The sequence below is a fragment of the Mesoplodon mirus genome, assembly GCF_964341445.2.
Source record: "Mesoplodon mirus genome assembly, chromosome: 1".
In the NCBI taxonomy this organism is placed as follows: domain Eukaryota; kingdom Metazoa; phylum Chordata; class Mammalia; order Artiodactyla; family Ziphiidae; genus Mesoplodon; species Mesoplodon mirus.
Window position 1 is genome coordinate 225,583,052 of NC_138976.1, and position 13,479 is coordinate 225,596,530.

Consider the following 13,479-nt stretch of genomic DNA (forward strand, 5'->3'; position numbering starts at 1 on the left):
AAGACACAGATGTAGAGAATGGACTTGAGGACATGGGGAGGGGGAAGGGTAAGCTGTGACAAACTGAGAGAATGGCATGGACATATATACACTACCAAATGTAAAATAGATAGCTAGTGGGAAGCAGCCGCATAGCACAGGGAGATCAGCTCGGTGCTTTGTGACCACCTAGAGGTATGGGATAGGGAGGGTGGGAGGGAGACACAAGAGGGAGGAGATATGGGGATATATGTATATGTATAGCTGATTCACTTTGTTATAAAGCAGAAATTAACACACCATTATAAAGCAATTATACTCCAATAAAGATGTTAAAAAAAAAAAGGCATTTCACTGCCTTCCAGCCACCTTTGTTTCTGATGAGCAATCAACCATTAATTGTGTTGTTGCCATAAATATGATGGATCATTTTTTTCTTTTGCTGCTTGCAAGATAATGTCTTTTCTTTGCTTGTCAGTATATAACTGTGATGTCTCGGTATGGTTCTCTTTGTGTCTATGTTATGCTGGGTTCATTCCGTTTTCTGATTGTGCTAGTGTGTTTGGGCTGCTATAACAAAATATCATAAACTGGGTGGCTTCTACGCAACAGAAATTTAGTTCCCACTGTTCTGAAGGCTGGCAAGCCCAGGATCACGGTGCCGGCAGATTTGGTGTCTGGTGAGAGCCCGCTTCATTGATGGCCATCGTTTTGCTCGAGCCTCATGTGGTGGAAGAGAAGAGAGAGCTTGCTCCGGCTTCTTTTATAAGGGCGCAATTCTTATCCTTTTCCAGATAAATAAAAGCGGGGGAATTTTTTTCTATCCAATTTACATGAGGTTCCACTCTCATGGCCTAATCATTTCCCAAATGTTCCACTTCCTAATTCGGTTGGGCACACAGGGCATCAGGTTTCAACACATGCATTTTGGGAGAACACCCAAAATGCTCTTCAGACCATAGCATTGGCCCTTTAAGTTAATGTCCTTCACTAACACTGAGGAATTTTCAACTATTTTTTCTTCAAATAGTTTTTCTGTGTCTTTTCTTCTTTCCTCTTTTTTGGGACTCCTATTTCATTTATATTTGAACATTTTACATCGCTTGTCAGGTCTCTAAGTCTCTGTTCATTTTTCTTAACTCTTTTTGCTCTCTCTCTTTTTTTTTTTTTTGTGGTATGCGGGCCTTGCTTCTCCCATTGCGGAGCACAGGCTCCGGACGCGCAGGCTCAGCAGCCATGGCTCACGGGCCCAGCCGCTCCGCGGCATGTGGGATCTTCCCGGACCGGGGCACGAACCTGTGTCTCCTGCATCAGCAGGCAGACTCTCAACCACTGCGCCACCAGGGAAGCTCTCTCTCTCTCTTTTTTTTTTTTTTTTTTTTTTGATTCAATAACTTTTATTGCTTTATCTGCAGATTCACAGCATCTTTCTTCTGCCATCTCAAATCTGCTGTTGAGCCTATCTACTAAATTTTCAACCTCAGTTTTTGTAGTTTTCAACTCTAGAAATTCCACTTGATTCTTCTTTACCACTTCCACATTTCTGTTGAGATTCCCTTATTGTTGACACATTCTTAATAGAAATTCCTTTAATTCTTTGAGTATATTTTCTTTTAATTTCTCCAATATAACTATAGGAGCTGCTTTTAAGTTTTTGTCTGCTAACTCCAGCATCTGGGTCCATGTGGCATCATAATGTTGATTTTTTTTCTGGTCAGAGTTTCTTGTTTCTTTGTGTGTCTAGTAATTTCTAGCTGAAAATTAGACATTGCAGTGAATTCTTTTTTTTTTTTTTTTTTTTTTTTTTTTTGCGGTACACGGGCCTCTCACTGCTGTGGCCTCTCCTGTTGCGGAGCACAGGCTCCGGACGCACAGACTCAGCAGCCATGGCTCACGGGCTCAGCCGCTCCATGGCATGTGGGATCCTCCCAGACTGGGGCACGAACCCGTGTCCCCTGCATCGGCAGGCAGACTCTCAATCACTGCGCCACCAGGGAAGCCCTGAATTCTGTTTTATATCTGAATTCTGTTTCATTTGCCTGAAAGGTGTATTTTGCTTTATTAACTTTTCTGCACTTGAATTGCAAAGGTGGTCTCCTCCATGGTGTACAGCCATCGATATCACCGTGTAGTTCTTACTTTTAGTAATTTACTTTGTTTTTTAGTCTGGCTCCCTAAGGGTATTCCCTATTTGTGCACTATTTAATTTGGAGAGAGGTTGTGCTCAGCAACCTTGAACATGTGAGCCTTCTACCTTCTGCTGCCCAAGCTGTGTATGGCTGGAGGAGCAAATTCAAATCTACAGTAAGTCCTTAGGTTTCCTTTGGTTTTCATTTCTTGCTGGACTCTTTCTGGTCTCTGTGACTCGTGTGTATTTTAGGAGTCACTGAGGGACATGTGGGGAGTTTATTATTTCAGCCCTTTGGCGGCTCTCTTAACTTACTTCCAGGATTTACCCCCATTACATTCCTGGCTGATCTGCAGGCCACTCTGAACAGAAGTTATATTCTCAAGCCAGAAAAGCTGCAGTTTTTCACTTTGGTCTTGAACTGATTCCATGACCTTTTAACCCATAAACGGCAGGTTTCACCTCCCCATTCCAGATCAGCTCTGTCACCTCCACCTGGCTGTTGGTTTTCACGAACAGCCCTCCAACAAGTCCATCATTCCCACGAGTAGAGCTGTGGTTCTCATCCCCCAAGCTAAGGCATGGGAGCGAGGGATAGAAGCTCCAAGCAGGAAGACCACAGACTCATGGCCGTTCTGACGCAAGGGCAGTTTTTCAAGATTAAACACTTCTCAATTGGTTGTTCTGCCTTTGGTCACATTCCAGTGCCTTTAACTGGTTGGTTTTAACAACTTTATCTGGTTCTTATACTTGTTTTTTTCAGGGGGAAATTGACCAGCTTCTCATACCACCATTCCTAAGTAAATCTTGGACTGGATTATTTCAATGTTTCTTCCTTTCAAATATTCTATTGCCCACAGCTTTTGATTTTTTCAGAAATGTACTGATGTCAGAAGGCTGGTGCAAACACGTAGAAGGATAGCTCCGAATTTTGCATAAGTCACTTTAAATGTGCAAAAATAAATGGGGGAGCCAGCGAGGCTGAACACCGAGCTGGGGTTTTCACAGCTGCGGTGTAATCTCAGCGCAGCCCTGGGAGCGCTCTCCAGGGTTCTCTAACAAAAGTTTCTGCTAAGGACACCCCTAGCCTCACCTAACACATCTTGCTGCTGTCTGTCTTCTGCCTTGCCTTGCCCCCTACCTCCCCCTGCCTTTTTCATGGATTCTATGACTCTGTCAGGGTGAAAGTGGCAGAAAGTAACTTTCACTTCTGCTTAGACAACTGAAACTCAAGAGCAAGGTCATTTCCTTGTTCTTTTCTGAGTGGCTGCTGGAATACATTTTCGGGTTTTTTTCCGACCCCTGTCTGTTAGGCGTGGACAGGAAGGTGAAGGTTTTTTTTCCCCAGATCATGTAAAAACCAGCTTACCTGAACTCCCTTCCCTGCAAACGTCTCACATCCCCTCTCACCCTAACCTTGAATAGATCAGTCGGAGTTTGAGAAAATGGATTTTCTCTTTAGAAAGGTAGATTTCCTGCTCCCTGCTGTATTCTCTGTATCTTTGGGTCCAAGTATATAAAAGTTCTTCAAAATCCACAGATTCAAACCCCACAGATTAAAAAAAGAATTAGATGTAATTCAAGCAGCATCACTGGACCCTTGGTTAGTAAAAGACTCAACCCAGGTGTCTGCCTCTGAGAATCTGCAGGATCCTTAGTGATAAACCATGTTCAAAGCCGTCTCCTTGGTAACATCCCCCAATAGTCCCTGATGGAGTTATTGTTCCTGCCTCTGTTCTAATACTGTGCCTTGTTGAGGCGTCTATGGCTGCACTTACCACATCCCATGATACTTGTCTGTCTACCAGACCCCTTCCCAGGCTCCTTAGACTGAGTCCCTCAGAGGAGAGCTGTGTCTATTATATCTGTATCCCCAGCCTCTGGTGTGTGCTTAGAGCGAACAGTCACCAAAGTTTGTTGTGTTAACTGAATTGAAATAACAAGACTGAATCATCTCATCTCAAATAGTAACTTTTAAATCATAAGCTTGGGAGTCCTTGAACTTGTGTTTAAATGTTTAGGTCCAACTCTCAGGTGTCAGGAAGTGAATACAAAAATAATAACACCTATGATTCACTGAGCACAACTGGCTCTGGGACCTGTTCTGGACCCTTTGCTCTCAAGGATGGAAGAAGACAAAGCAGTTTTTTTAAAAGATCAGATTTGGGACTTAGATTAGGCATATTCACATCAGCTACCAGTTATTTGGAGTTCACTACGTGCTAAGTACTGTCATAGAGACTTTTAATACATTAATCCATTTATTCTCACAAAAAACCTTTTGGGAGAAATGAAGCAGTCTGTTTCCAAGGAGCCTTAGAGCCCACAAACTCCATGTCACTGCTGCTGATGCCATGAACATCTGTCAAAAAGCTCTTTCCTACCAGGAACTCACAGAGAATTATTGTCTTAGTCCTAAAATCCAAGGAGAGAAACTCCGTAAGGAAGCTGAAATTCTGGACTGTGGTCCCAGGGCAGAAGTAGAAGCAGACCTGTCTAAATTCGATCCCTGCCGCACCCTCACTGAGGTTCCCAGACATAAAGGCAGGAGAGGAAGCCACCCATTGGCTCCCTTTTGTCTGTGCATCAGAAAGCAGGTGACCAGTGGCTCCCCATGTCTGGCTGGACCAGCAGGTCTCCAGAGGTCATCTCAGCAGTCTTCTCGGTCCCATCGGTCCCTCCGCCGGTGTGGCACAGGACAGCACCTCACCACTCTAGGTGTGAGGGTCCTTCCCCATCACCTGCATCATTCTCCTCTGAGTTTTCATAGCTGAGTGAAATAGCACAATTGAAGAGGCTCTGAGATCAAAATCAAGGACTGGCTAGGGTGCCAGAAACAAGGGAATTAGCTGATTCTGTGCCGCCTCTCACTCATTCTGTCATTTGTGCTCTTAGTATCCCATGGGCTAGGTATCGTCAGGACTATCTGGAAGACAAGAAAAAACCAGCAAGCCTGGGAGACTGGCCACCCTGCCCACCCAGATGGCACAAGGCAGCAGAGCCCAAGCTCCTTCTTGCCTTGAAGACAAACGCTGCAAAGCAGAGCGAAATACCTTGCCGAGTTAGCTTGGAGGTTACTAACTCTGCCAGGCTTGCTGCAGGAAAAACAACATCTGTGTTGTTAAATCAAAACCCCATGAGAAAATTTCCCAGTGGCCGAGGGGCATTGTTACCGATGTGGCCCAGGCCCAGAGAAAGACCAGCTGCTTGTGGTGCTTCCTCGCAGGCTTTTCCTGGACCCAGTGAGCCCACGGAAGCTTTTGAAGGGCTTGGCGGGAGGGGCGGGGCTCCTTGGGGGCAGCTGTGACCACAGACCGGGGAGCCTGCCACCTCGGCCGGGTGATTGCCATCGTCAGCAGGAAGCTACGAGCTACTGAACTGATTGAGACACCTGGGATGGGCTCCTGTTTTGGGATTGCTTCCGAGCTGCTGGCTGTAGCTGGAAGGACACTGCCCCACAAGGCGCGGGGATCTGAAGAGCTATGGTGACGGGCCGCTGAGCACTGCCAAGGTAAGAGGCATCTTCTGCCTTCCCGACCATCTCATTTCCTCAAAGGGTGCCAACGGTGCCCGGAGGCCTGTGGGTGGGAGACCGGGCAGGAACATCGCTATGGGGGTTATGGGCGGAGAGAGAAGACGTTCTTAGGATCCGAGCCACAGCTATGAACAGATTGCCCTGTTGTTTGTTCATTTCTGTTTTAGAGAGTTTTTTGATTTATAAAAGTTCATCCATCCAGGGTAGATTCTGCTTCTCAGGCTTTCTAAGCTGGAAAAGGTGGTGAATGTGCCACAGAGGAAAGACAGGAGGAGGCTGGGCCGGGTGGTGGCGAGATGCGTGGGCACTCACGGCAGCTGTGGGCTCCAGGCAAGGGCCTCCCTATAAGCGAGAGTAAAGGTACCATAGTGCAGAGCTGATGGAGGCCAGCGGTGATGCATGGGAGTGTCTGGCTCAAGGTCGACGACTGGCTGTTGCCTTTGTTTCATTTTGGGTTTGTTTGTTTTTTTTAAACAAGGTTTTCCATTTTTCAGACATTTGGGGAAGGTGATGGAATAGGTTTAACGATGGCCTTTTGGGCTAAGAGATCTATTTGGCCAACTGTGAACAGGAAAAAACAGTTGACAACATATTTTGAAAGGATTTTAAAAATTCTAGGATTTTGACAACTTTTCTAGTCATTTCCTAACTGCGTTTACCACTGTGTTTAGCCTCAACTGCCCACATTACCAATGAACTAAAGAGTTATCACCGTGTTTCCATAGTTATAGAGAATTCCATATAAATATGTTGATACTCCTCCCTCCCAGAAGGGAGCTTGATTCCCCTCCCCTTAAGTGAGAACTGGACTTAGTAGAGTGTATGGAAAGCGAAAAACGGTAACACTATAGTGGAGAATCCTGGCCACAAAGTCAAGGTTAACATCTCCAGGGATAAGTCATATTGTATTTATTGCGTAACTTTGTCTGCAAGGAGAAAAGTACTTCACCTGTGTGCTATTCTTCCCCCAAACCCATGATCCCAGTCTAGTCATAAGAAAACATCAAACCCAACTGAGGGATAGTCTACAGACTATTTGACCTTCTAGATTGTCAAGGTCATGACAAATGAGTAAAGATGGGGAAACTGTCACACATCAGGGGAGAAGAAGGAGACATGACAACTAAATCCAGAATTCATATCCGGGCTGGATTGGATTCTGGGACAACAACAACCTCAAAGTCATTAGTGAAAAATAGGTGAAGTCTAAATAAAGTCTGGAGTTTAATGACTATCATTGTACTGATGTGCCTTTCTTAGTTCTGGCAAATGTACCATGGTTAGGAAAGAAGCCAACATTAGGGGAAGCTGGGTGAAGGATGTATGGGAAGTCTCTATCTTCTCTTTGTAATTTTTCTGTAAACCTAAAATTATTCCAAAGTAAAAAGCTAAAAAAACAAAACAAAACAAAACTATGCTTATCCCTCCTTGGAGCAGAAATGGTCAAAACCTGAGCATGTTTAGGAAAACTGGCTTCCATGGCCCAGGGGTCCCACCTTCTCTTTGAGCATTCTGGAACCCAGCAAGCCTCTTGCATTTTTTACCATCCTCTCTCCCAGCTCCTCACCTTATTCCCAGAAAGCCCCTTATTTCCCTCTCTTCATGGTATTTCTCATGATTCATTTATTTTTTCATGCAGCACGCATCTTTTGAGCCCTCACTCTGTGTCAGGGGACTTAGGGCCGATACCCCACCTCTGTCTCCTAGCAGAGCTCACTGTGCTGGTTCAGGCTTCTGGGCCCCCAGCACATGCCTAGCTACCCACAACTGGCCCCTCACCAGTGAGGAAGTAGGAGGCCGAGCGTGGAGGCCAGGGAGGGCCCAGACCTGGCATGGAACACCCGATGAACTCTGCCATCCTGAGCTCAGCCATCCCCACGGAATCTGTGGTCAGCCAAGCATCAGTGAGCTGTGCTGGCCGACGTTCTCCCGTGAGCGGAGCATCTCCAGAGGGATGCAGAGCCTAACTGGGACTCTTGAAGTGCCAGCCCCTGCACTGCCCTAGAGTCTGCAGCATCCAGATGTGACCACCAGGGGCGGCACCCTTGCTTGTAAGGGGCAGGTGTTTGGAAAGGTACCAGGGAGACAGAGAAGCCTGACCTCCCCAACACACACACACAAACATACACACACACACACACGCACGCACACCCCACAGGCCTGGTAGAGCAGGTGTGCCCTTGTTCGAAGGTGATATCTCAGCCAGATTAGAAAAACGCTGCGGAAGCAGTTGAGAAAGAAGAAAGAATTATGAAGCTGTGGGGTGATAGAGTTTAGATGAAAATCACATCACTTAGATGAAGATCAAAATGAAAGCGCGGAGGTTACCACTGGGCCTACAGTCCCTTCCCTGCCATATCCCCTGCTCCCTCGCTGCTCTGGACCCCCTCCACAGGTCCACGCTCCTGCTGCCCCCCCCTTCCTCATCCAGGCAAGTCCTGCTTGTCCTGATTCTCAGGATCAGAACCAATGTCTTCTCTTCTGTCACCAGTGCCCAAACCCATCCCTGTGTCCCCATGGCCTCCAGCACATGCTTAGGGCCATTTGCTTGCTGGTCTGCTGTCCCTCTGGACCTGGGCTCCTCCAGGACAGGGACCAGGCCCTTCCTCCCTTCCCTCTGGGTCCCAGCACCCAGAACAGTGCCTCCTAGCACAAGGTGGATTCCCTGTGGAGTGGTTCTTGACGGAGAGAAACAAGGACACATTCTTGAACGCAAATAAGCTTAAGACATGAGGAAGAAAGCTGGAAGGAGGAAAAGCATGTGAGATTTCACGATCACCCTTAGTCACAGTGGACTCCGGGGCCATGGCCACACAGGGGCTTTAACGGGGGCCCTTGCAGAAGGAGAGGGGGTGTCACTAGGTCTTCAGCATGTTCTGCTCCTGCAAGGCAGAGTGGACCAGAGGAAGGTGCTGGACTTTGGGGCCAGCCAATCCTGCACTGGGACCTGGCTCTGCCACTTATGGGGGATCTGGGAGGGCTGAGCAAATGACCTAGCTCTCTGTAAAGGGGGAACAGTTGCACCCAGCTCCAGGTACAGAAGTGAGAACTAAATTGAACAAGATGACTGAAGCATGGAGGCTCGGCCATGGCCCCTCAGCTCCCCACGGGCCACTGGGTGGCTTGTGCGCGCCCCCTCGCCAAAGGCCTGATGCTTCCTAAAACCATGGGGGTAGAAAGAGGTTATCTCGGGTGCCTTGTCAAGGCCACTCTCTGCTGGCCTCTTTGCACACCTTGTTACCTGGGCTGCTGCGCCAGGACCAGAGTGAGGCAAGTGGGGCTCCGAGGGTACAGAATTTAAAGAGGCTCACCCTCTCAGGATCGCTCAGGTGCAGGGGATGGTCGAATATATTCACATGTCTGCACGGATATGAGATGCTCTGTGTTTAATGGATTAAGTCAGGAGTTCTGACCTCGAGACCACAGACCCCTCTTAAGTTTCACGGGACCTGTGAGCTCCCTGAACTTTGTGGAAGTGTGCATTCTTCTGCAAAGAGCATTTATGGCTTTCATCAGATTCCCAAAAGGATCTGTCCACCCCAAAATATTTGGACTCACCAAGTCCGATGGTTAGGAAGGATAATTTAATTTTATCTCAGCGTGCTGTACGTACAAGGCAGGGGAAGGGACTTGGGCATAGGAGAGAGACAAAGCAGCCGTGGCTGAGAGGTCCTATAGCTGAGAGGTTAGATGCCTGGGCTTGTGGAATGGAGGGCCCAAGTTCAAGGTTCAGTCCTGCCACTTCCTGGCATGTCACCAAATGTCTTCCTGAAATAACAATTGTTTGACCTCACACTATACTAGCAGCCTCACCTATCTCAGTAGGGGACTTATACCCTTAAGTCTCATTTCTTTATTTGTTGATAATAGCACATCACAGTGTTATAAGAATTAAACTCCAAAGCCCTAATTCTTTGGTGAATTGAAGCTGAGGGGTACACAGTATTTCCATCTAGATTCTATTCAATGCTTCATGGAAGAATCAATTCTCCGTGTAAGAGGAGTCCTTGTAGTTTGAAAAGGCACATTTCACATTTGTAACTTCTTAGGTTTATTTGTATGCACAACATTTATCTTGAAATCTTGAAAAGGGAGAGTATGATTTGGTTTCTCAAAAGAGGAAATGGGTTTAATAAGATTGAGAAACATGAATCTAGGTACCTTGGGTGCTCCCCCTGTGTCGAGCTTATTGAGCTGAGAGCTGTGTGTCTGGATCTCAGTGCCTGGGCTGTTCAGGGAACCACATTCCTGAATCAGGCCATACACCCAGCTTGGCAAGGACACACTGTGCTCGGCTCATACTAAAGGCTCCTGTAAGAAACAAGGCAGGCCCTTCACTGCGGCATCGTTGCTGCAATGCTGTTGAGACCGCCGCCCACCACTGCACTCAGCACCACCCTAAAAGGAGCCTCGGGAGAATTACTCTCAGACTCCAGACCCGGGAGACGCGCTCTTTGCCCGAGCAGCAGACACCAACTCTTCCAACGGGTCATTTCCCACCCGCTGCTTCAGACTCCAGGACACTTAGAGCCAAATTTCCATCTAACCATATTAGCAGTTGGGGAGCCCCATCTCAGGGTCTGTATTTCTCTGTACCTGCCTTACTGTCAAATTTGCTTTCCTGCCCTAACTTACCCTTTGGTCTGATTTCTTTGTCTATTTTTCTCTCCTGTTATTTCATATTTATTTTTATAAGTGGCCCCAAATCTTTTTGGAAAAATCAGGAAATGAATAAATAAGTAAACAAAAACAGGGCAGTGTTTTGGAAAGAGCTTGATGCATGGTGAGGGTACTCAATAAGAATTAGCTCCCTTTCTGTGTACAAAGCATAGACCATGTTTTTATTTTTTTACCAAGAGGGCCAACCTATTGTGAGACATCCAGCTGTGAGTCTATTATAGTTAGACAAATAGCCTGTTTCAACTGTCTGTTTTTACAGTTATTCTAGCCTCTATTGTTACAGAGATTATATAAAATTATTTCATGGTAAGATTCTTTTTATTCCTACCATTTCTAAAGTAAATGGGACTTTTAAAAAATAAATTCATTTTTTTAAAAAAAGTATTGCACTTGGGGACTTCCCTGGCGGTCCAGTGGTTAAGACTCCATGCTCCCAATGCAGGGGGCCTGGGTTTAATCCCTGGTCGGGGAACTAGGTCCCACATGCATGCCGCAATTAAGAGTCTACGTGCCGCAACCAAAGATCCCACATGCTGCAACGAAGATCCTGAACACAGCAACAAAGATCCCACGTGCCGCAACTAAGACCCGGCACAGCAAAATAAAATAAATAAATATTAAAAAATAAACATAAAAAAGTATTGCATTTGAAGATAGGACCAAAAGTAATAAGCCATTTTATGATTTTATTTGGGCGGCTTTATGGGAAAGGCTGAAGTCTCCTTTTCCTAATGAGATAGAGCCATTTCTATTTTGTGGTGTCCGTCTGTCTGTCTGTCGGTCGGTCTGGCAGACTCCCTGGCACCTGTCAGTGCCGTCAGGGATGTGTCAGGTTAAGATAGGCGTCTTCAGGACTGACAGCAGGGATGTGCTGGCACATGCTTAACCACCAGCTTTCCGGGAAGCAAACATACACATTCACACATATAAGTTAATCATCAGTTTTACTTGTATGAAGGATGTATGATGCATAATTTACAAACATTAATATGTACAATACCCTTTCTTATAAATACCATAGAGCCCATTGATTCTCCATAGAATGCTTTTGTGGACTTTTGCCAAACCCTTGTATCCAAAGTCAAGCTATGGTTGCCATCGATGCACATGAACTTCACTGATATTTTCATTTATGCCAAGAAGTAACATCAGACTGAAACCACAAAGACGTGTCGGAACTGCACTTGTTAGTCTGTGTGGTGACCCACTTCTTTACTAAATTGGAAAATCGTTTTTTATTACTTTAAACATTTTCCCCATTTTGGGGGGTGCTATTCACAGCTACAAATATTTTTAAATGAAATCAACATTATCAACATTTTCTCCATCCCTGTCTTAAGTTGGGAAAATCAGCGCAACAGATCAACCCCAGATGTATAGCCCTTGCCTATTCCTGTGGTGTAAACACTCTTGCCATAGCTGATTTCAAGCCGCCAACATGACTTGGCTGCACATGCAGCTGGGAAGCTGGAAAGAGGCAAGGCAGCACACCATTATACTGTGTCCATCCTACAGACGCAACTGATAGAAGTAACTTCAGAAGCAGAGACAAGAGTAAAATATCTAGGGAGTGATGAGGTTTGAGTGTGTATTACCTCCGTTTTTAAGGTCATTTAATTATATTTTATGTAATTTTAATCTTGTATATTTTAATTTTGAATAACAATGTACTTAACAAACAGCTCACAAATACCCGCCAAATTTAACAATTGGCTCTTACAAACCAGCATGAGCTGGCTCCAGCACATGGCTGCCTGAGAGGCATAATATCTCAGTGCCAAAGTACAGATCTGCGCCTTGTCTGTATCTGGGCTTTGCTGAGCAGGGCCAAGTAGAGACTAACCTGCCTCCTGGGCTCTCCTGAGTCCCAAGCCTGGCAGAAGACGCTCACGGATCCGGTGGTCCTGCTGTGTGCTTGGTGGCAGGGAAAAAGGAGGGGTGCAGGGCCCTGGATGGAGACCCTCTCCCCACAGCAGGCGTGTCTCTGCACCTGTTGCTGCAGCTGGCGACCTAAGTCTTGGGGATCATGGACCCCTGCTGAGTTTCATGGAGCCTATGACCTCCCTGAATTTGCACGCAAGCTTTTTTGGAATGGACAGGTCTTGAGCAAAGATCGTTTATAGCTTTCATCAGATTTCATCAAATCAGGAAGGTTTGGGGCTGCTGGCACGGGAAGGATTGGCTTCTGTTTGACTTCCAAGGGGAGAAGGCGGCTTTTCCGTGTACTCCTGGGACCTGCTTCAAGAATGAGGCAAGGTGGCCCCCGCAGGGGAGGCCTTTGCCACTCGTGTCACCTAGAAGTGTGGGCGGAGACGCTTCCTAGAGGTGACCGGGGCTCAGTGCAGGACACAGTGCTGTGGCTCCCAGCCGTCAAGGTTGAGATTGCAGATGTCGCCCCTGACAACCGGGCCCGGTGGCCCTGTCACAGGTGCGGAGGAGGGATGGGGCTCAGCGAGCCCATGTTTCTGCCGCGGCCTGACCCCCGCTGAGGCTGCTCCCACCTGGGCAACCAGTGAGAGGCGCCCGCTCCCACCCTCCCCTCCTGGTCAGGTGGAGCTTCCCAGGGTCCTCCACACCACATTGTCACCAAGACAAGTGCCCTCTGAGAACTCGCAAACGGGAAGCGAAAATAACACCCCCAGAGAGGCTCCTGGCCCAGAGCCGAGTGGACAGGCCCTGTGACTGTCTCCCTCCATCTGGTCTTTAAGAGGATCTCATTTGCTTGCACAAGAGTTTGCTCATAGGAAGCTCACACTTTGGTGGCGTCGGGCAGGTTTAACACCTTTCTCCTCGAGGGCCCTTGAGGGACGCGCAGGTGGACTGAGGTGGGTGCAACTCGGCATTTGCTGCATCCATGCAAATGGCTCCGCCACATTCATCCTGGCGCATGGAACCTCTACTTGCAGCCTGCACAGAAAGCCACTCTCTCGTGATGTGCACCCTGCCCTCCTCCCGTCTGTTTGTGTGCCATCAGAACTGCCGCGGAGGCTGCCTGCCTGTGAAAGAGTCACCGTCACCACGTGTGGTCCTTCTCGTCCTGTTGATCGGAAAGGCCCTTGACAATGAAGGGAAGGGAAAGGTGTCAGAAGAACTGGAGAGAAACACGGGCCTCAGGGGCTTCCCTGGTGGCGCAGTGGTTGAGAGTCTGCCTGCCGAT

The 13,479-nt window shown here is 47.3% G+C and overlaps 1 protein-coding gene across 1 annotated transcript in view; it reads left to right on the forward strand.

The window, feature by feature from the left end:
- The first annotated feature begins 5,518 nt into the window (after positions 1-5,518).
- The window catches only part of BLK (BLK proto-oncogene, Src family tyrosine kinase), a 57,559-nt gene continuing 49,598 nt past the window's right edge, over positions 5,519-13,479 (forward strand). The window contains exon 1 of the mRNA XM_082618851.1: positions 5,519-5,618. The gene's annotated coding sequence lies outside the window, so the exon portion shown is untranslated. The remainder of the gene's footprint in view (positions 5,619-13,479) is intronic.